We start from the raw sequence: 15496 nt of genomic DNA, 5'->3' as shown, positions 1-15496 counted from the left end.
AATTTGGAGATGCTGGGGATAGAACCCAGGACCTTTGCTAAAATGACTTTTGAGCATCTGTAGGTATACAAATTCTGTTAATCCCAGTAGAGGGCAGACAAAAGGAATGAATTGAAGCTCTTTTGCATGAAACGCAATAAACATTGAGCAGCATTTGGAGATGCTGGGGATTGAACCCAGGACCTCATACATGCAAAGCATGCGCTCTACCACTGAGCTACATCCCCTTTGCTAAAATGACTTTTGAGCATCTGTAGGTATACAAATGCTGTTAAATCCAGTAGCTGGCAGGTCACAAGACCAAACTGAAAGGCTTTTACTCAAACTTGCTGAAAATGCATTAAAGCTTTAACAGAGCTTGGAGATGCTGGGGATTGAACCCAGGACCTCATACATGCGAAGCATGCGCTCTACCACTGAGCTACATCCCCTGATAAAAGGTGTGCTTTGTTTGTGTGTAGTTACAAGTGCTTTTACTCAAGATAACGTCTGTGTAATAAGTAGTAGATGTTTGCAGACATTGTAATGACTACACAGGTAGGTCAAAAGTCTGATAAATAGGTAGTTAAAGATTGCTTGGAGATACTGGGGATTGAACCCAGGAACTCATACATGCAAAGCATGCGCTCTACCACTGAGCTACATCCCCGTACAAAATTGAATTTTGGGCATCTGTAGGTATACAAATTCTGTTAATCCCAGTAGAGGGCAGATAAAAGGAATGAATTGAAGCTCTTTTGCATGAAACGCAATAAACATTGAGAAGCATTTGGAGATGTTGGGGATTGAACCCAGGACCTCATACATGCAAAGCATGCGCTCTACCACTGAGCTACATCCCCGTTGCAAAAATGATTTTTGGGCATCTGTAGGTATACAAATTCTGTTAATCCCAGTAGAGGGTACATATAAGGATTGAATTGAAGCCTTTTGCATGAAACGCAATAAACATTGAGCAGCATTTGGAGATGCTGGGGATTGAACCCAGGACCTCATACATGCAAAGCATGCGCTCTACCACTGAGCTACATCCCCATGGCAAAAATGGTAGAGGACCAAACTGAAAGGCTTTTACTCAAACTTGCTGAAAATGCATTAAAGCTTTAACATAGCTTGCAGATGCTGGGGATTGAACCCAGGACCTCATACATGCAAAGCATGCGCTCTACCACTGAGCTACATCCCCATACAAAAATGACATTTGGGCATCTGTAGGTATACAAATTCTGTTAATCCCAGTAGAGGGCACATAAAAGGAATGAATTGAAGCTCTTTTGCATGAAACGCAACAAGCATTGAGCAGCATTTGGAGAAGCTGGGGATTGAACCCAGGACCTCATACATGCAAAGCATGCGCTCTACCACTGAGCTACATCCCCTTTGCTAAAATGACTTTTGAGCATCTGTAGGTATACAAATGCTGTTAAATCCAGTAGCTGGTACGTCACAAGACCAAACTGAAAGGCTTTTACTCAAACTTGCTGAAAATGCATTAAAGCTTTAACAGAGCTTGCAGATGCTGGGGATTGAACCCAGGACCTCATACATGCGAAGCATGCGCTCTACCACTGAGCTACATCCCCTGATAAAAGGTGTGATTTGTTTGTGTGTAGTTACAAGTGCTTTTACTCAAGATAACGTTTGTGTAATAAGTAGATGTTTGCAGACATTGTAATGACTACACACATAGGTCAAAAGTCTGATCAATAGGTAGTTAAAGATTGCTTGGAGATAGAACCCAGGACCTCATACATGCAAAGCATGCGCTCTACCACTGAGCTACATCCCCGTAAAAAAATGACTTTTGGGCATCTGTAGGTATACAAATTCTGTTAATCCCAGTAGAGGGCACAAAAAAGGAATGAACTGAAGCTCTTTTGCATGAAACGCAATAAACATTGAGCAGCATTTGGAGATGCTGGGGACTGAACTCAGGACCTCATACATGCAAAGCATGCACTCTACCACTGAGCTACATCCACCTGGCAAAGACGGTAGAGGACCAAACAGAAAGGCTTCTACTCAAACCTGCTGAAAATGCATTAAAGCTTTAACATAGCTTGGAGATGCTGGGGATTGAACCCAGGACCTCATACGTGCAAAGCATGCGCTCTACCACTGAGCTACATCCCCATACAAAAATGACATTTTGGCATCTGTAGGTATACAAATTCTGTTAATCCCAGTAGAGGGCACATAAAAGGAATGAATTGAAGCTCTTTTGCATGAAACGCAACAAGCATTGAGCAGCATTTGGAGATGCTGGGGATGGAACCCAGGACCTCATACATGCAAAGCATGCGCTCTACCACTGAGCTACATCCCCGTTGTGAAAATGACTTTTGGGCATCTGTAGGTATACAAATTCTGTTAATTTGGAGATGCTGGGGATAGAACCCAGGACCTTTGCTAAAATGACTTTTGAGCATCTGTAGGTATACAAATTCTGTTAATCCCAGAAGAGGGCAGACAAAAGGAATGAATTGAAGCTCTTTTGCATGAAACGCAATAAACATTGAGCAGCATTTGGAGATGCTGGGGATTGAACCCAGGACCTCATACATGCAAAGCATGCGCTCTACCACTGAGCTACATCCCCTTTGCTAAAATGACTTTTGAGCATCTGTAGGTATACAAATGCTGTTAAATCCAGTAGCTGGCAGGTCACAAGACCAAACTGAAAGGCTTTTACTCAAACTTGCTGAAAATGCATTAAAGCTTTAACAGAGCTTGGAGATGCTGGGGATTGAACCCAGGACCTCATACATGCGAAGCATGCGCTCTACCACTGAGCTACATCCCCTGATAAAAGGTGTGCTTTGTTTGTGTGTAGTTACAAGTGCTTTTACTCAAGATAACGTCTGTGCAATAAGTAGTAGATGTTTGCAGACATTGTAATGACTACACAGGTAGGTCAAAAGTCTGATAAATAGGTAGTTAAAGATTGCTTGGAGATACTGGGGATTGAACCCAGGACCTCATACATGCAAAGCATGCGCTCTACCACTGAGCTACATCCCCGTACAATAACGACTTTTGGGCATCTGTAGGTATACAAATTCTGTTAATCCCAGTAGAGGGCAGATAAAAGGAATGAATTGAAGCTCTTTTGCATGAAACGCAATAAACATTGAGTAGCATTTGGAGATGCTGGGGATTGAACCCAGGACCTCATACATGCAAAGCATGCGCTCTACCACTGAGCTACATCCCCGTTGCAAGAATGACTTTTGGGCATCTGTAGGTATACAAATTCTGTTAATCCCAGTAGAGGGCAGATATAAGGATTGAATTGAAGCTCTTTTGCATGAAACGCAATAAACATTGAGCAGCATTTGGAGATGCTGGGGATTGTACCCAGGACCTCATACATGCAAAGCATGCGCTCTACCACTGAGCTACATCCCCATACAAAAATGACTTTTGGGCATCTGTAGGTATACAAATTCTGTTAATCCCAGTAGAGGGCACATAAAGGGAATGAATTGAAGCTCTTTTGTATGAAACGCAACAAGCATTGAGCAGCATTTGGAGATGCTGGGGATTGAACCCAGGACCTCATACATGCAAAGCATGCGCTCTACCACTGAGCTACATCCCCCTTGCAAAAATGACTTTTGGGCAGCTGTAGGTATACAAATTCTGTTAATTTGGAGATGCTGGGGATAGAACCCAGGACCTTTGCTAAAATGACTTTTGAGCATCTGTAGGTATACAAATTCTGTTAATCCCAGTAGAGGGCAGACAAAAGGAATGAATTGAAGCTCTTTTGCATGAAACGCAATAAACATTGAGCAGCATTTGGAGATGCTGGGGATTGAACCCAGGACCTCATACATGCAAAGCATGCGCTCTACCACTGAGCTACATCCCCGTTGCAAGAATGACTTTTGGGCATCTGTAGGTATACAAATTCTGTTAATCCCAGTAGAGGGCAGATATAAGGATTGAATTGAAGCTCTTTTGCATGAAACGCAATAAACATTGAGCAGCATTTGGAGATGCTGGGGATTGAACCCAGGACCTCATACATGCAAAGCATGCGCTCTACCACTGAGCTACATCCCCGTTGCGAAAATGACTTTTGGGCATCTGTAGGTATACAAATTCTGTTAATTTGGAGATGCTGGGGATAGAACCCAGGACCTTTGCTAAAATGACTTTTGAGCATCTGTAGGTATACAAATTCTGTTAATCCCAGTAGAGGGCAGACAAAAGGAATGAATTGAAGCTCTTTTGCATGAAACGCAATAAACATTGAGCAGCATTTGGAGATGCTGGGGATTGAACCCAGGACCTCATACATGCAAAGCATGCACTCTACCACTGAGCTACATCCCCTTTGCTAAAATGACTTTTGAGCATCTGTAGGTATACAAATGCTGTTAAATCCAGTAGCTGGCAGGTCACAAGACCAAACTGAAAGGCTTTTACTCAAACTTGCTGAAAATGCATTAAAGCTTTAACAGAGCTTGGAGATGCTGGGGATTGAACCCAGGACCTCATACATGCGAAGCATGCGCTCTACCACTGAGCTACATCCCCATGGCAAAAATGGTAGAGGACCAAACTGAAAGGCTTTTACTCAAACTTGCTGAAAATGCATTAAAGCTTTAACATAGCTTGGAGATGCTGGGGATTGAACCCAGGAACTCATACATGCAAAGCATGCGCTCTACCACTGAGCTACATCCCCTGATAAAAGTTGTGCTTTGTTTGTGTGTAGTTACAAGTGCTTTTACTCAAGATAACGTCTGTGTAATAAGTAGTAGATGTTTGCAGACATTGTAATGACTACACAGGTAGGTCAAAAGTCCAGGGCTTGACATTAACTTTTTGAGGCACTTGTCCTTCGGACAAGTAAATTTATGTTTCACTTGTCCATGCACAAAAGTCACTTGTCCGGGTAAATTTTTTTGCTAATGCATAATTCATTGAAAGCATCCAAACACTATCAATGTTAATACAATTCAGTTGAAACAGTAGAAAGGAACGTAGAAGTAGAAAGGAACAGTAGAAGGATCTCCAGACTCATAGTATAATACAAAGTAATACTTTGCACGCTGATGTGCACAGTGTATCACCAGAGGTAGTGGTGACTCTTGGTGAAAAAAAATAAAACTATCTATCCGACAGACGCCACAGAACATTTCTCCGTCTTCATAAATAACCCAGTCGAATTCATCTTTCCATTTGGTTACAAATTTTCGTTCCCGTTTGAACTCATATGGTGCTGTTGGTGTAAGGCAGGGCTCGAAATTAACTTTTTTACTTGGTAGCACTGGTGCTCCCAACTTTAAAAAGTTAGGAGCATCCCAAAAAATTTAGGAGCACCCAATTTCTTGGCCAATTCTGATTAACTGACATCTGACAGACGCCTGCCAGATGTTTGTACACAGCAGATGCTTTCCAGATCAAGAGATCTTTATCAGACATCTTGCAGATGTACATGTGCTATCTGAGCCGCGTTGTATAGTATATTGACAAATATAAACAAATATCAAGGAAAGAATTTTATTTCACCATTTAGTGTAGCTGCAGAATTTTAAAATATCAATTTAAGGCAATTTATGGCCCTTTTTTTTAAGAGCTGCACAATTTAAATGAACAGTATGAGTGGGGTTGGACAATGTACGGTAGAATATTAAGCCATAAAATTACAATATTTATAATTCAGATACAGACACAAAAAACAAAATATCTAATACAATGGCATTTCAACCTTTATACCATTAAAAGGGATAAATCAAGTATATAATTTCTTATATTTATATAAGATATATAACAGTATTACTTAATTGTTTAGAATTTTAAAAGGCAAATTAAATTATTTCACACTTACACATGGATCGATAATTCCAATAATTTGACCATAAACAGCTGAAAAAATGTATTGAAAATAAAAATTAATTTGTTTGTCACGAGGGGGCGCTTTAGGAGCGCTGAAATACTACGGTTTCCATAGTAACAGCTGTACACAAACCAGCACTAACGCCGTTTTATCAGAAATGAAATGACAATGCAAACGACATGTTTCTGAGGACAGTCTGTTCCCTTCAGATACATTCATATGAAGACATACGTGCAGCGTTTTGACTTTGAAACGTACAGCGTGCATATTTATTCAATGACATCATTGCCTTTTTGAAGATTTATCCAAACCTATCGCGATAGTCTTTCCGTCTCTTAAACTTATACGTTAATCAAGACTTTTAGTCTTGTACTACTAGTCAGTAGTTAGGCTAGCGACAGTTTTGAAACCGAGTCGTACCACACTCATTTCTCTCACTCGCACAAATGCTTCCAAATATAATTTGAGGTCGCACAGATTAATTTCTCGCAATTTCGAGAGAGAGAGAGAGAGAGAGAGACACGCGCGCGCGCGCGCACTCTCCCATGATTGAGCATAGAATGCTGCTACGTCAGAGCGGCCAAAGCATCAACAAGCTTCCTCGTACTTTTTGACAAGAGTTCTTGACGGGGCGGCCAGAGCTTCTTTTCAGCTCAAGTCGGCGGCGGTGTGAAAGTACAGTAACTTCATGAGCAGTTCTTTTCCGTTCCGTGTGTGTGTGTGTGTGTGTGTGTGTGTGTGTGTGTGTGTGTGTGTCGGCACGCTCTCTGTTCAATATTCCGCTCGGTGTTTGCGCTGCACGTTCTGCTCTGTCGTTAACGGCATATAACGTTAATTAACATGGCATTTTATTTTGTTTGAAATTTAACTTGTCCAGTCGGACAACCAATTTTCTCTTCCACTTGTCCTACAAAAAAATCCACTTGTCCCGGACAAGCGGACAAGCCTTAATGTCGAGCCCTGAAAGTCTGATAAATAGGTAGTTAAAGACTGCTTGGAGATACTGGGGATTGAACCCAGGACCTCTTACATGCAAAGCATGCGCTCTACCACTGAGCTACATCCCCGTACAAAATTGACTTTTGGGCATCTGTAGGTATACAAATTCTGTTAATCCCAGTAGAGGGCAGATAAAAGGAATGAATTGAAGCTCTTTTGCATGAAACGCAATAAACATTGAGTAGCATTTGGAGATGCTGGGGATTGAACCCAGGACCTCATACATGCAAAGCATGCGCTCTACCACTGAGCTACATCCCCGTTGCAAAAATGACTTTTGGGCATCTGTAGGTATACAAATTCTGTTAATCCCAGTAGAGGGCAGACAAAAGGAATGACTTGAAGCTCTTTTGCATGAAACGCAATAAACATTGAGCAGCATTTGGAGATGCTGGGGATTGAACCCAGGACCTCATACATGCAAAGCATGCGCTCTACCACTGAGCTACATCCCCTTTGCTAAAATGACTTTTGAGCATCTGTAGGTATACAAATGCTGTTAAATCCAGTAGCTGGCAGGTCACAAGACCAAACTGAAAGGCTTTTACTCAAACTTGCTGAAAATGCATTAAAGCTTTAACAGAGCTTGGAGATGCTGGGGATTGAACCCAGGACCTCATACATGCGAAGCATGCGCTCTACCACTGAGCTACATCCCCTGATAAAAGGTGTGCTTTGTTTGTGTGTAGTTACAAGTGCTTTTACTCAAGATAACGTCTGTGTAATAAGTAGTAGATGTTTGCAGACATTGTAATGACTACACAGGTAGGTCAAAAGTCTGATAAATAGGTAGTTAAAGATTGCTTGGAGATTGAACCCAGGACCTCATACATGCAAAGCATGCGCTCTACCACTGAGCTACATCCCCGTACAAAAATGACTTTTGGGCATCTGTAGGTATACAAATTCTGTTAATCCAAGTAGAGGGCAGATATAAGGATTGAATTGAAGCTCTTTTGCATGAAACGCAATAAACATTGAGCAGCATTTGGAGAAGCTGGGGATTGAACCCAGGACCTCATACATGCAAAGCATGCACTCCACCACTGAGCTACATCCCCTTTGCTAAAATGACGTTTGAGCATCTGTAGGTATACAAATGCTGTTAAATCCAGTAGCTGGTACGTCACAAGACCAAACTGAAAGGCTTTTACTCAAACTTGCTGAAAATGCATTAAAGCTTTAACAGAGCTTGGAGATGCTGGGGATTGAACCCAGGACCTCATACATGCGAAGCATGCGCTCTACCACTGAGCTACATCCCCTGATAAAAGGTGTGCTTTGTTTGTGTGTAGTTACAAGTGCTTTTACTCAAGATAACGTTTGTGTAATAAGTAGATGTTTGCAGACATTGTAATGACTACACACATAGGTCAAAAGTCTGATCAATAGGTAGTTAAAGATTGCTTGGAGATAGAACCCAGGACCTCATACATGCAAAGCATGCGCTCTACCACTGAGCTACATCCCCATGGCAAAAATGGTAGAGGACCAAACTGAAAGGCTTTTACTCAAACTTGCTGAAAATGCATTAAAGCTTTAACATAGCTTGGAGATGCTGGGGATTGAACCCAGGACCTCATACATGCAAAGCATGCGCTCTACCACTGAGCTACATCCCCATACAAAAATGACATTTGGGCATCTGTAGGTATACAAATTCTGTTAATCCCAGTAGAGGGCACATAAAAGGAATGAATTGAAGCTCTTTTGCATGAAACGCAACAAGCATTGAGCAGCATTTGGAGAAGCTGGGGATTGAACCCAGGACCTCATACATGCAAAGCATGCGCTCTACTACTGAGCTACATCCCCTTTGCTAAAATGACTTTTGAGCATCTGTAGGTATACAAATGCTGTTAAATCCAGTAGCTGGTACGTCACAAGACCAAACTGAAAGGCTTTTACTCAAACTTGCTGAAAATGCATTAAAGCTTTAACAGAGCTTGGAGATGCTGGGGATTGAACCCAGGACCTTTGCTAAAATGACTTTTGAGCATCTGTAGGTATACAAATTCTGTTAATTTGGAGATGCTGGGGATAGAACCCAGGACCTTTGCTAAAATGACTTTTGAGCATCTGTAGGTATACAAATTCTGTTAATCCCAGTAGAGGGCAGACAAAAGGAATGAATTGAAGCTCTTTTGCATGAAACGCAATAAACATTGAGCAGCATTTGGAGATGCTGGGGATTGAACCCAGGACCTCATACATGCAAAGCATGCGCTCTACCACTGAGCTACATCCCCGTTGCAAGAATGACTTTTGGGCATCTGTAGGTATACAAATTCTGTTAATCCCAGTAGAGGGCAGATATAAGGATTGAATTGAAGCTCTTTTGCATGAAACGCAATAAACATTGAGCAGCATTTGGAGATGCTGGGGATTGAACCCAGGACCTCATACATGCAAAGCATGCGCTCTACCACTGAGCTACATCCCCGTTGCAAAAATGACTTTTGGGCATCTGTAGGTATACAAATTCTGTTAATTTGGAGATGCTGGGGATAGAACCCAGGACCTTTGCTAAAATGACTTTTGAGCATCTGTAGGTATACAAATTCTGTTAATCCCAGTAGAGGGCAGACAAAAGGAATGAATTGAAGCTCTTTTGCATGAAACGCAATAAACATTGAGCAGCATTTGGAGATGCTGGGGATTGAACCCAGGACCTCATACATGCAAAGCATGCGCTCTACCACTGAGCTACATCCCCTTTGCTAAAATGACTTTTGAGCATCTGTAGGTATACAAATGCTGTTAAATCCAGTAGCTGGCAGGTCACAAGACCAAACTGAAAGGCTTTTACTCAAACTTGCTGAAAATGCATTAAAGCTTTAACAGAGCTTGGAGATGCTGGGGATTGAACCCAGGACCTCATACATGCGAAGCATGCGCTCTACCACTGAGCTACATCCCCATGGCAAAAATGGTAGAGGACCAAACTGAAAGGCTTTTACTCAAACTTGCTGAAAATGCATTAAAGCTTTAACATAGCTTGGAGATGCTGGGGATTGAACACAGGAACTCATACATGCAAAGCATGAGCTCTACCACTGAGCTACATCCCCTGATAAAAGGTGTGCTTTGTTTGTGTGTAGTTACAAGTGCTTTTACTCAAGATAACGTCTGTGTAATAAGTAGTAGATGTTTGCAGACATTGTAATGACTACACAGGTAGGTCAAAAGTCTGATAAATAGGTAGTTAAAGACTGCTTGGAGATACTGGGGATTGAACCCAGGACCTCATACATGCAAAGCATGCGCTCTACCACTGAGCTACATCCCCGTACAAAATTGACTTTTGGGCATCTGTAGGTATACAAATTCTGTTAATCCCAGTAGAGGGCAGATAAAAGGAATGAATTGAAGCTCTTTTGCATGAAACGCAATAAACATTGAGTAGCATTTGGAGATGCTGGGGATTGAACCCAGGACCTCATACATGCAAAGCATGCGCTCTACCACTGAGCTACATCCCGTTGCTAAAATGACCTTTGAGCATCTGTAGGTATACAAATGCTGTTAAATCCAGTAGCTGGCAGGTCACAAGACCAAACTGAAAGGCTTTTACTCAAACTTGCTGAAAATGCATTAAAGCTTTAACAGAGCTTGGAGATGCTGGGGATTGAACCCAGGACCTCATACATGCGAAGCATGCGCTCTACCACTGAGCTACATCCCCTGATAAAAGGTGTGCTTTGTTTGTGTGTAGTTACAAGTGCTTTTACTCAAGATAACGTCTGTGTAATAAGTAGTAGATGTTTGCAGACATTGTAATGACTACACAGGTAGGTCAAAAGTCTGATAAATAGGTAGTTAAAGATTGCTTGGAGATACTGGGGATTGAACCCAGGACCTCATACATGCAAAGCATGCGCTCTACCACTGAGCTACATCCCTGTAGAAAATTGACTTTTGGGCATCTGTAGGTATACAACTTCTGTTAATCCCAGTAGAGGGCAGATAAAAAGAATGAATTGAAGCTCTTTTGCATGAAACGCAATAAACATTGAGTAGCATTTGGAGATGCTGGGGATTGAACCCAGGACCTCATACATGCAAAGCATGCGCTCTACCACTGAGCTACATACCCGTTGCAAGAATGACTTTTGGGCATCTGTAGGTATACAAATTCTGTTAATCCCAGTAGAGGGCAGATATAAGGATTGAATTGAAGCTCTTTTGCATGAAACGCAATAAACATTGAGCAGCATTTGGAGATGCTGGGGATTGAACCCAGGACCTCATACATGCAAAGCATGCGCTCTACCACTGAGCTACATCCCCATACAAAAATGACTTTTGGGCATCTGTAGGTATACAAATTCTGTTAATCCCAGTAGAGGGCACATAAAAGGAATGAATTGAAGCTCTTTTGCATGAAACGCAACAAGCATTGAGCAGCATTTGGAGATGCTGGGGATTGAACCCAGGACCTCATACATGCAAAGCATGCGCTCTACCACTGAGCTACATCCCCGTTGCGAAAATGACTTTTGGGCATCTGTAGGTATACAAATTCTGTTAATTTGGAGATGCTGGGGATAGAACCCAGGACCTTTGCTAAAATGACTTTTGAGCATCTGTAGGTATACAAATTCTGTTAATCCCAGTAGAGGGCAGACAAAAGGAATGAATTGAAGCTCTTTTGCATGAAACGCAATAAACATTGAGCAGCATTTGGAGATGCTGGGGATTGAACCCAGGACCTCATACATGCAAAGCATGCGCTCTACCACTGAGCTACATCCCCTTTGCTAAAATGACTTTTGAGCATCTGTAGGTATACAAATGCTGTTAAATCCAGTAGCTGGCAGGTCACAAGACCAAACTGAAAGGCTTTTACTCAAACTTGCTGAAAATGCATTAAAGCTTTAACAGAGCTTGGAGTTGCTGGGGATTGAACCCAGGACCTCATACATGCAAAGCATGCGCTCTACCACTGAGCTACATCCCCTGATAAAAGGTGTGCTTTGTTTGTGTGTAGTTACAAGTGCTTTTACTCAAGATAACGTCTGTGTAATAAGTAGTAGATGTTTGCAGACATTGTAATGACTACACAGGTAGGTCAAAAGTCTGATAAATAGGTAGTTAAAGATTGCTTGGAGATACTGGGGATTGAACCCAGGAACTCATACATGCAAAGCATGCGCTCTACCACTGAGCTACATCCCCGTACAAAATTGAATTTTGGGCATCTGTAGGTATACAAATTCTGTTAATCCCAGTAGAGGGCAGATAAAAGGAATGAATTGAAGCTCTTTTGCATGAAACGCAATAAACATTGAGAAGCATTTGGAGATGTTGGGGATTGAACCCAGGACCTCATACATGCAAAGCATGCGCTCTACCACTGAGCTACATCCCCGTTGCAAAAATGATTTTTGGGCATCTGTAGGTATACAAATTCTGTTAATCCCAGTAGAGGGTACATATAAGGATTGAATTGAAGCCTTTTGCATGAAACGCAATAAACATTGAGCAGCATTTGGAGATGCTGGGGATTGAACCCAGGACCTCATACATGCAAAGCATGCGCTCTACCACTGAGCTACATCCCCATGGCAAAAATGGTAGAGGACCAAACTGAAAGGCTTTTACTCAAACTTGCTGAAAATGCATTAAAGCTTTAACATAGCTTGCAGATGCTGGGGATTGAACCCAGGACCTCATACATGCAAAGCATGCGCTCTACCACTGAGCTACATCCCCATACAAAAATGACATTTGGGCATCTGTAGGTATACAAATTCTGTTAATCCCAGTAGAGGGCACATAAAAGGAATGAATTGAAGCTCTTTTGCATGAAACACAACAAGCATTGAGCAGCATTTGGAGAAGCTGGGGATTGAACCCAGGACCTCATACATGCAAAGCATGCGCTCTACCACTGAGCTACATCCCCTTTGCTAAAATGACTTTTGAGCATCTGTAGGTATACAAATGCTGTTAAATCCAGTAGCTGGTACGTCACAAGACCAAACTGAAAGGCTTTTACTCAAACTTGCTGAAAATGCATTAAAGCTTTAACAGAGCTTGGAGATGCTGGGGATTGAACCCAGGACCTCATACATGCGAAGCATGCGCTCTACCACTGAGCTACATCCCCTGATAAAAGGTGTGATTTGTTTGTGTGTAGTTACAAGTGCTTTTACTCAAGATAACGTTTGTGTAATAAGTAGATGTTTGCAGACATTGTAATGACTACACACATAGGTCAAAAGTCTGATCAATAGGTAGTTAAAGATTGCTTGGAGATAGAACCCAGGACCTCATACATGCAAAGCATGCGCTCTACCACTGAGCTACATCCCCGTAAAAAAATGACTTTTGGGCATCTGTAGGTATACAAATTCTGTTAATCCCAGTAGAGGGCACAAAAAAGGAATGAACTGAAGCTCTTTTGCATGAAACGCAATAAACATTGAGCAGCATTTGGAGATGCTGGGGACTGAACTCAGGACCTCATACATGCAAAGCATGCACTCTACCACTGAGCTACATCCACCTGGCAAAGACGGTAGAGGACCAAACAGAAAGGCTTCTACTCAAACCTGCTGAAAATGCATTAAAGCTTTAACATAGCTTGGAGATGCTGGGGATTGAACCCAGGACCTCATACATGCAAAGCATGCGCTCTACCACTGAGCTACATCCCCATACAAAAATGACATTTTGGCATCTGTAGGTATACAAATTCTGTTAATCCCAGTAGAGGGCACATAAAAGGAATGAATTGAAGCTCTTTTGCATGAAACGCAACAAGCATTGAGCAGCATTTGGAGATGCTGGGGATGGAACCCAGGACCTCATACATGCAAAGCATGCGCTCTACCACTGAGCTACATCCCCGTTGTGAAAATGACTTTTGGGCATCTGTAGGTATACAAATTCTGTTAATTTGGAGATGCTGGGGATAGAACCCAGGACCTTTGCTAAAATGACTTTTGAGCATCTGTAGGTATACAAATTCTGTTAATCCCAGAAGAGGGCAGACAAAAGGAATGAATTGAAGCTCTTTTGCATGAAACGCAATAAACATTGAGTAGCATTTGGAGATGCTGGGGATTGAACCCAGGACCTCATACATGCAAAGCATGCGCTCTACCACTGAGCTACATCCCCGTTGCAAGAATGACTTTTGGGCATCTGTAGGTATACAAATTCTGTTAATCCCAGTAGAGGGCAGATATAAGGATTGAATTGAAGCTCTTTTGCATGAAACGCAATAAACATTGAGCAGCATTTGGAGATGCTGGGGATTGTACCCAGGACCTCATACATGCAAAGCATGCGCTCTACCACTGAGCTACATCCCCATACAAAAACGACTTTTGGGCATCTGTAGGTATACAAATTCTGTTAATCCCAGTAGAGGGCACATAAAGGGAATGAATTGAAGCTCTTTTGTATGAAACGCAACAAGCATTGAGCAGCATTTGGAGATGCTGGGGATTGAACCCAGGACCTCATACATGCAAAGCATGCGCTCTACCACTGAGCTACATCCCCCTTGCAAAAATGACTTTTGGGCAGCTGTAGGTATACAAATTCTGTTAATTTGGAGATGCTGGGGATAGAACCCAGGACCTTTGCTAAAATGACTTTTGAGCATCTGTAGGTATACAAATTCTGTTAATCCCAGTAGAGGGCAGACAAAAGGAATGAATTGAAGCTCTTTTGCATGAAACGCAATAAACATTGAGCAGCATTTGGAGATGCTGGGGATTGAACCCAGGACCTCATACATGCAAAGCATGCGCTCTACCACTGAGCTACATCCCCGTTGCAAGAATGACTTTTGGGCATCTGTAGGTATACAAATTCTGTTAATCCCAGTAGAGGGAAGATATAAGGATTGAATTGAAGCTCTTTTGCATGAAACGCAATAAACATTGCGCAGCATTTGGAGATGCTGGGGATTGAACCCAGGACCTCATACATGCAAAGCATGCGCTCTACCACTGAGCTACATCCCCTTTGCGAAAATGACTTTTGGGCATCTGTAGGTATACAAATTCTGTTAATTTGGAGATGCTGGGGATAGAACCCAGGACCTTTGCTAAAATGACTTTTGAGCATCTGTAGGTATACAAATTCTGTTAATCCCAGTAGAGGGCAGACAAAAGGAATGAATTGAAGCTCTTTTGCATGAAACGCAATAAACATTGAGCAGCATTTGGAGATGCTGGGGATTGAACCCAGGACCTCATACATGCAAAGCATGCACTCTACCACTGAGCTACATCCCCTTTGCTAAAATGACTTTTGAGCATCTGTAGGTATACAAATGCTGTTAAATCCAGTAGCTGGCAAGTCACAAGACCAAAATGAAAGGCTTTTACTCAAACTTGCTGAAAATGCATTAAAGCTTTAACAGAGCTTGGAGATGCTGGGGATTGAACCCAGGACCTCATACATGCGAAGCATGCGCTCTACCACTGAGCTACATCCCCATGGCAAAAATGGTAGAGGACCAAACTGAAAGGCTTTTACTCAAACTTGCTGAAAATGCATTAAAGCTTTAACAGAGCTGGGAGATTCTGGGGATTGAACCCAGGACCTCACACATGCGAAGCATGCGCTCTACCACTGAGCTACATCCCCTGATAAAAGGTGTGCTTTGTTTGTGTGTAGTTACAA

General features: G+C 42.1%; 58 non-coding genes across 58 annotated transcripts; all 58 read right to left on the bottom strand.

The window, feature by feature from the left end:
- Positions 1-155: 155 nt before the first annotated feature.
- On the bottom strand, positions 156-227 carry trnaa-ugc (transfer RNA alanine (anticodon UGC)). The gene has a single exon. It is a non-coding gene; the product is annotated as a tRNA-Ala (tRNA).
- Positions 228-359: 132 nt separating this feature from the next.
- On the bottom strand, positions 360-431 carry trnaa-cgc (transfer RNA alanine (anticodon CGC)). Its single transcript has one exon. It is a non-coding gene; the product is annotated as a tRNA-Ala (tRNA).
- Positions 432-577: 146 nt separating this feature from the next.
- trnaa-ugc (transfer RNA alanine (anticodon UGC)) lies at positions 578-649 on the bottom strand. The gene has a single exon. It is a non-coding gene; the product is annotated as a tRNA-Ala (tRNA).
- A 121-nt stretch (positions 650-770) lies between these two features.
- On the bottom strand, positions 771-842 carry trnaa-ugc (transfer RNA alanine (anticodon UGC)). The gene has a single exon. It is a non-coding gene; the product is annotated as a tRNA-Ala (tRNA).
- Positions 843-963: 121 nt separating this feature from the next.
- Positions 964-1035, bottom strand: trnaa-ugc (transfer RNA alanine (anticodon UGC)). The gene has a single exon. It is a non-coding gene; the product is annotated as a tRNA-Ala (tRNA).
- A 79-nt stretch (positions 1036-1114) lies between these two features.
- trnaa-ugc (transfer RNA alanine (anticodon UGC)) lies at positions 1115-1186 on the bottom strand. The gene has a single exon. It is a non-coding gene; the product is annotated as a tRNA-Ala (tRNA).
- A 121-nt stretch (positions 1187-1307) lies between these two features.
- trnaa-ugc (transfer RNA alanine (anticodon UGC)) lies at positions 1308-1379 on the bottom strand. The gene has a single exon. It is a non-coding gene; the product is annotated as a tRNA-Ala (tRNA).
- Positions 1380-1511: 132 nt separating this feature from the next.
- On the bottom strand, positions 1512-1583 carry trnaa-cgc (transfer RNA alanine (anticodon CGC)). Its single transcript has one exon. It is a non-coding gene; the product is annotated as a tRNA-Ala (tRNA).
- Positions 1584-2061: 478 nt separating this feature from the next.
- trnaa-ugc (transfer RNA alanine (anticodon UGC)) lies at positions 2062-2133 on the bottom strand. Its single transcript has one exon. It is a non-coding gene; the product is annotated as a tRNA-Ala (tRNA).
- Positions 2134-2254: 121 nt separating this feature from the next.
- Positions 2255-2326, bottom strand: trnaa-ugc (transfer RNA alanine (anticodon UGC)). The gene has a single exon. It is a non-coding gene; the product is annotated as a tRNA-Ala (tRNA).
- A 201-nt stretch (positions 2327-2527) lies between these two features.
- Positions 2528-2599, bottom strand: trnaa-ugc (transfer RNA alanine (anticodon UGC)). Its single transcript has one exon. It is a non-coding gene; the product is annotated as a tRNA-Ala (tRNA).
- Positions 2600-2731: 132 nt separating this feature from the next.
- Positions 2732-2803, bottom strand: trnaa-cgc (transfer RNA alanine (anticodon CGC)). Its single transcript has one exon. It is a non-coding gene; the product is annotated as a tRNA-Ala (tRNA).
- A 146-nt stretch (positions 2804-2949) lies between these two features.
- On the bottom strand, positions 2950-3021 carry trnaa-ugc (transfer RNA alanine (anticodon UGC)). Its single transcript has one exon. It is a non-coding gene; the product is annotated as a tRNA-Ala (tRNA).
- A 121-nt stretch (positions 3022-3142) lies between these two features.
- Positions 3143-3214, bottom strand: trnaa-ugc (transfer RNA alanine (anticodon UGC)). Its single transcript has one exon. It is a non-coding gene; the product is annotated as a tRNA-Ala (tRNA).
- A 122-nt stretch (positions 3215-3336) lies between these two features.
- trnaa-ugc (transfer RNA alanine (anticodon UGC)) lies at positions 3337-3408 on the bottom strand. The gene has a single exon. It is a non-coding gene; the product is annotated as a tRNA-Ala (tRNA).
- A 121-nt stretch (positions 3409-3529) lies between these two features.
- trnaa-ugc (transfer RNA alanine (anticodon UGC)) lies at positions 3530-3601 on the bottom strand. The gene has a single exon. It is a non-coding gene; the product is annotated as a tRNA-Ala (tRNA).
- Positions 3602-3802: 201 nt separating this feature from the next.
- trnaa-ugc (transfer RNA alanine (anticodon UGC)) lies at positions 3803-3874 on the bottom strand. Its single transcript has one exon. It is a non-coding gene; the product is annotated as a tRNA-Ala (tRNA).
- A 122-nt stretch (positions 3875-3996) lies between these two features.
- Positions 3997-4068, bottom strand: trnaa-ugc (transfer RNA alanine (anticodon UGC)). The gene has a single exon. It is a non-coding gene; the product is annotated as a tRNA-Ala (tRNA).
- Positions 4069-4269: 201 nt separating this feature from the next.
- Positions 4270-4341, bottom strand: trnaa-ugc (transfer RNA alanine (anticodon UGC)). The gene has a single exon. It is a non-coding gene; the product is annotated as a tRNA-Ala (tRNA).
- A 132-nt stretch (positions 4342-4473) lies between these two features.
- Positions 4474-4545, bottom strand: trnaa-cgc (transfer RNA alanine (anticodon CGC)). Its single transcript has one exon. It is a non-coding gene; the product is annotated as a tRNA-Ala (tRNA).
- Positions 4546-4624: 79 nt separating this feature from the next.
- Positions 4625-4696, bottom strand: trnaa-ugc (transfer RNA alanine (anticodon UGC)). The gene has a single exon. It is a non-coding gene; the product is annotated as a tRNA-Ala (tRNA).
- A 2150-nt stretch (positions 4697-6846) lies between these two features.
- On the bottom strand, positions 6847-6918 carry trnaa-ugc (transfer RNA alanine (anticodon UGC)). Its single transcript has one exon. It is a non-coding gene; the product is annotated as a tRNA-Ala (tRNA).
- Positions 6919-7039: 121 nt separating this feature from the next.
- trnaa-ugc (transfer RNA alanine (anticodon UGC)) lies at positions 7040-7111 on the bottom strand. Its single transcript has one exon. It is a non-coding gene; the product is annotated as a tRNA-Ala (tRNA).
- Positions 7112-7233: 122 nt separating this feature from the next.
- Positions 7234-7305, bottom strand: trnaa-ugc (transfer RNA alanine (anticodon UGC)). Its single transcript has one exon. It is a non-coding gene; the product is annotated as a tRNA-Ala (tRNA).
- Positions 7306-7437: 132 nt separating this feature from the next.
- Positions 7438-7509, bottom strand: trnaa-cgc (transfer RNA alanine (anticodon CGC)). Its single transcript has one exon. It is a non-coding gene; the product is annotated as a tRNA-Ala (tRNA).
- Positions 7510-7839: 330 nt separating this feature from the next.
- trnaa-ugc (transfer RNA alanine (anticodon UGC)) lies at positions 7840-7911 on the bottom strand. The gene has a single exon. It is a non-coding gene; the product is annotated as a tRNA-Ala (tRNA).
- A 132-nt stretch (positions 7912-8043) lies between these two features.
- On the bottom strand, positions 8044-8115 carry trnaa-cgc (transfer RNA alanine (anticodon CGC)). Its single transcript has one exon. It is a non-coding gene; the product is annotated as a tRNA-Ala (tRNA).
- A 285-nt stretch (positions 8116-8400) lies between these two features.
- trnaa-ugc (transfer RNA alanine (anticodon UGC)) lies at positions 8401-8472 on the bottom strand. The gene has a single exon. It is a non-coding gene; the product is annotated as a tRNA-Ala (tRNA).
- A 121-nt stretch (positions 8473-8593) lies between these two features.
- Positions 8594-8665, bottom strand: trnaa-ugc (transfer RNA alanine (anticodon UGC)). The gene has a single exon. It is a non-coding gene; the product is annotated as a tRNA-Ala (tRNA).
- A 362-nt stretch (positions 8666-9027) lies between these two features.
- On the bottom strand, positions 9028-9099 carry trnaa-ugc (transfer RNA alanine (anticodon UGC)). The gene has a single exon. It is a non-coding gene; the product is annotated as a tRNA-Ala (tRNA).
- A 122-nt stretch (positions 9100-9221) lies between these two features.
- Positions 9222-9293, bottom strand: trnaa-ugc (transfer RNA alanine (anticodon UGC)). Its single transcript has one exon. It is a non-coding gene; the product is annotated as a tRNA-Ala (tRNA).
- A 201-nt stretch (positions 9294-9494) lies between these two features.
- Positions 9495-9566, bottom strand: trnaa-ugc (transfer RNA alanine (anticodon UGC)). Its single transcript has one exon. It is a non-coding gene; the product is annotated as a tRNA-Ala (tRNA).
- Positions 9567-9698: 132 nt separating this feature from the next.
- On the bottom strand, positions 9699-9770 carry trnaa-cgc (transfer RNA alanine (anticodon CGC)). The gene has a single exon. It is a non-coding gene; the product is annotated as a tRNA-Ala (tRNA).
- Positions 9771-9849: 79 nt separating this feature from the next.
- On the bottom strand, positions 9850-9921 carry trnaa-ugc (transfer RNA alanine (anticodon UGC)). The gene has a single exon. It is a non-coding gene; the product is annotated as a tRNA-Ala (tRNA).
- Positions 9922-10067: 146 nt separating this feature from the next.
- On the bottom strand, positions 10068-10139 carry trnaa-ugc (transfer RNA alanine (anticodon UGC)). The gene has a single exon. It is a non-coding gene; the product is annotated as a tRNA-Ala (tRNA).
- A 324-nt stretch (positions 10140-10463) lies between these two features.
- Positions 10464-10535, bottom strand: trnaa-cgc (transfer RNA alanine (anticodon CGC)). The gene has a single exon. It is a non-coding gene; the product is annotated as a tRNA-Ala (tRNA).
- A 146-nt stretch (positions 10536-10681) lies between these two features.
- trnaa-ugc (transfer RNA alanine (anticodon UGC)) lies at positions 10682-10753 on the bottom strand. The gene has a single exon. It is a non-coding gene; the product is annotated as a tRNA-Ala (tRNA).
- A 121-nt stretch (positions 10754-10874) lies between these two features.
- Positions 10875-10946, bottom strand: trnaa-ugc (transfer RNA alanine (anticodon UGC)). The gene has a single exon. It is a non-coding gene; the product is annotated as a tRNA-Ala (tRNA).
- A 122-nt stretch (positions 10947-11068) lies between these two features.
- Positions 11069-11140, bottom strand: trnaa-ugc (transfer RNA alanine (anticodon UGC)). Its single transcript has one exon. It is a non-coding gene; the product is annotated as a tRNA-Ala (tRNA).
- A 121-nt stretch (positions 11141-11261) lies between these two features.
- Positions 11262-11333, bottom strand: trnaa-ugc (transfer RNA alanine (anticodon UGC)). The gene has a single exon. It is a non-coding gene; the product is annotated as a tRNA-Ala (tRNA).
- A 201-nt stretch (positions 11334-11534) lies between these two features.
- On the bottom strand, positions 11535-11606 carry trnaa-ugc (transfer RNA alanine (anticodon UGC)). The gene has a single exon. It is a non-coding gene; the product is annotated as a tRNA-Ala (tRNA).
- Positions 11607-11738: 132 nt separating this feature from the next.
- Positions 11739-11810, bottom strand: trnaa-ugc (transfer RNA alanine (anticodon UGC)). Its single transcript has one exon. It is a non-coding gene; the product is annotated as a tRNA-Ala (tRNA).
- Positions 11811-11956: 146 nt separating this feature from the next.
- trnaa-ugc (transfer RNA alanine (anticodon UGC)) lies at positions 11957-12028 on the bottom strand. Its single transcript has one exon. It is a non-coding gene; the product is annotated as a tRNA-Ala (tRNA).
- Positions 12029-12149: 121 nt separating this feature from the next.
- On the bottom strand, positions 12150-12221 carry trnaa-ugc (transfer RNA alanine (anticodon UGC)). The gene has a single exon. It is a non-coding gene; the product is annotated as a tRNA-Ala (tRNA).
- A 121-nt stretch (positions 12222-12342) lies between these two features.
- On the bottom strand, positions 12343-12414 carry trnaa-ugc (transfer RNA alanine (anticodon UGC)). Its single transcript has one exon. It is a non-coding gene; the product is annotated as a tRNA-Ala (tRNA).
- Positions 12415-12493: 79 nt separating this feature from the next.
- trnaa-ugc (transfer RNA alanine (anticodon UGC)) lies at positions 12494-12565 on the bottom strand. Its single transcript has one exon. It is a non-coding gene; the product is annotated as a tRNA-Ala (tRNA).
- A 121-nt stretch (positions 12566-12686) lies between these two features.
- On the bottom strand, positions 12687-12758 carry trnaa-ugc (transfer RNA alanine (anticodon UGC)). The gene has a single exon. It is a non-coding gene; the product is annotated as a tRNA-Ala (tRNA).
- Positions 12759-12890: 132 nt separating this feature from the next.
- trnaa-cgc (transfer RNA alanine (anticodon CGC)) lies at positions 12891-12962 on the bottom strand. Its single transcript has one exon. It is a non-coding gene; the product is annotated as a tRNA-Ala (tRNA).
- A 478-nt stretch (positions 12963-13440) lies between these two features.
- Positions 13441-13512, bottom strand: trnaa-ugc (transfer RNA alanine (anticodon UGC)). Its single transcript has one exon. It is a non-coding gene; the product is annotated as a tRNA-Ala (tRNA).
- A 121-nt stretch (positions 13513-13633) lies between these two features.
- Positions 13634-13705, bottom strand: trnaa-ugc (transfer RNA alanine (anticodon UGC)). Its single transcript has one exon. It is a non-coding gene; the product is annotated as a tRNA-Ala (tRNA).
- Positions 13706-13906: 201 nt separating this feature from the next.
- trnaa-ugc (transfer RNA alanine (anticodon UGC)) lies at positions 13907-13978 on the bottom strand. The gene has a single exon. It is a non-coding gene; the product is annotated as a tRNA-Ala (tRNA).
- A 122-nt stretch (positions 13979-14100) lies between these two features.
- Positions 14101-14172, bottom strand: trnaa-ugc (transfer RNA alanine (anticodon UGC)). The gene has a single exon. It is a non-coding gene; the product is annotated as a tRNA-Ala (tRNA).
- A 121-nt stretch (positions 14173-14293) lies between these two features.
- trnaa-ugc (transfer RNA alanine (anticodon UGC)) lies at positions 14294-14365 on the bottom strand. Its single transcript has one exon. It is a non-coding gene; the product is annotated as a tRNA-Ala (tRNA).
- A 201-nt stretch (positions 14366-14566) lies between these two features.
- Positions 14567-14638, bottom strand: trnaa-ugc (transfer RNA alanine (anticodon UGC)). Its single transcript has one exon. It is a non-coding gene; the product is annotated as a tRNA-Ala (tRNA).
- A 122-nt stretch (positions 14639-14760) lies between these two features.
- Positions 14761-14832, bottom strand: trnaa-ugc (transfer RNA alanine (anticodon UGC)). The gene has a single exon. It is a non-coding gene; the product is annotated as a tRNA-Ala (tRNA).
- Positions 14833-15033: 201 nt separating this feature from the next.
- Positions 15034-15105, bottom strand: trnaa-ugc (transfer RNA alanine (anticodon UGC)). The gene has a single exon. It is a non-coding gene; the product is annotated as a tRNA-Ala (tRNA).
- A 132-nt stretch (positions 15106-15237) lies between these two features.
- On the bottom strand, positions 15238-15309 carry trnaa-cgc (transfer RNA alanine (anticodon CGC)). Its single transcript has one exon. It is a non-coding gene; the product is annotated as a tRNA-Ala (tRNA).
- A 79-nt stretch (positions 15310-15388) lies between these two features.
- Positions 15389-15460, bottom strand: trnaa-cgc (transfer RNA alanine (anticodon CGC)). The gene has a single exon. It is a non-coding gene; the product is annotated as a tRNA-Ala (tRNA).
- Between the last annotated feature and the right edge of the window lie 36 nt (positions 15461-15496).

This window comes from Garra rufa, chromosome 12 (assembly GCF_049309525.1).
Source record: "Garra rufa chromosome 12, GarRuf1.0, whole genome shotgun sequence".
NCBI lineage: Eukaryota > Metazoa > Chordata > Actinopteri > Cypriniformes > Cyprinidae > Garra > Garra rufa.
Note: the sequence above shows the minus strand (reverse complement) of the source record. Positions and strands in the feature narration are given on the sequence as shown.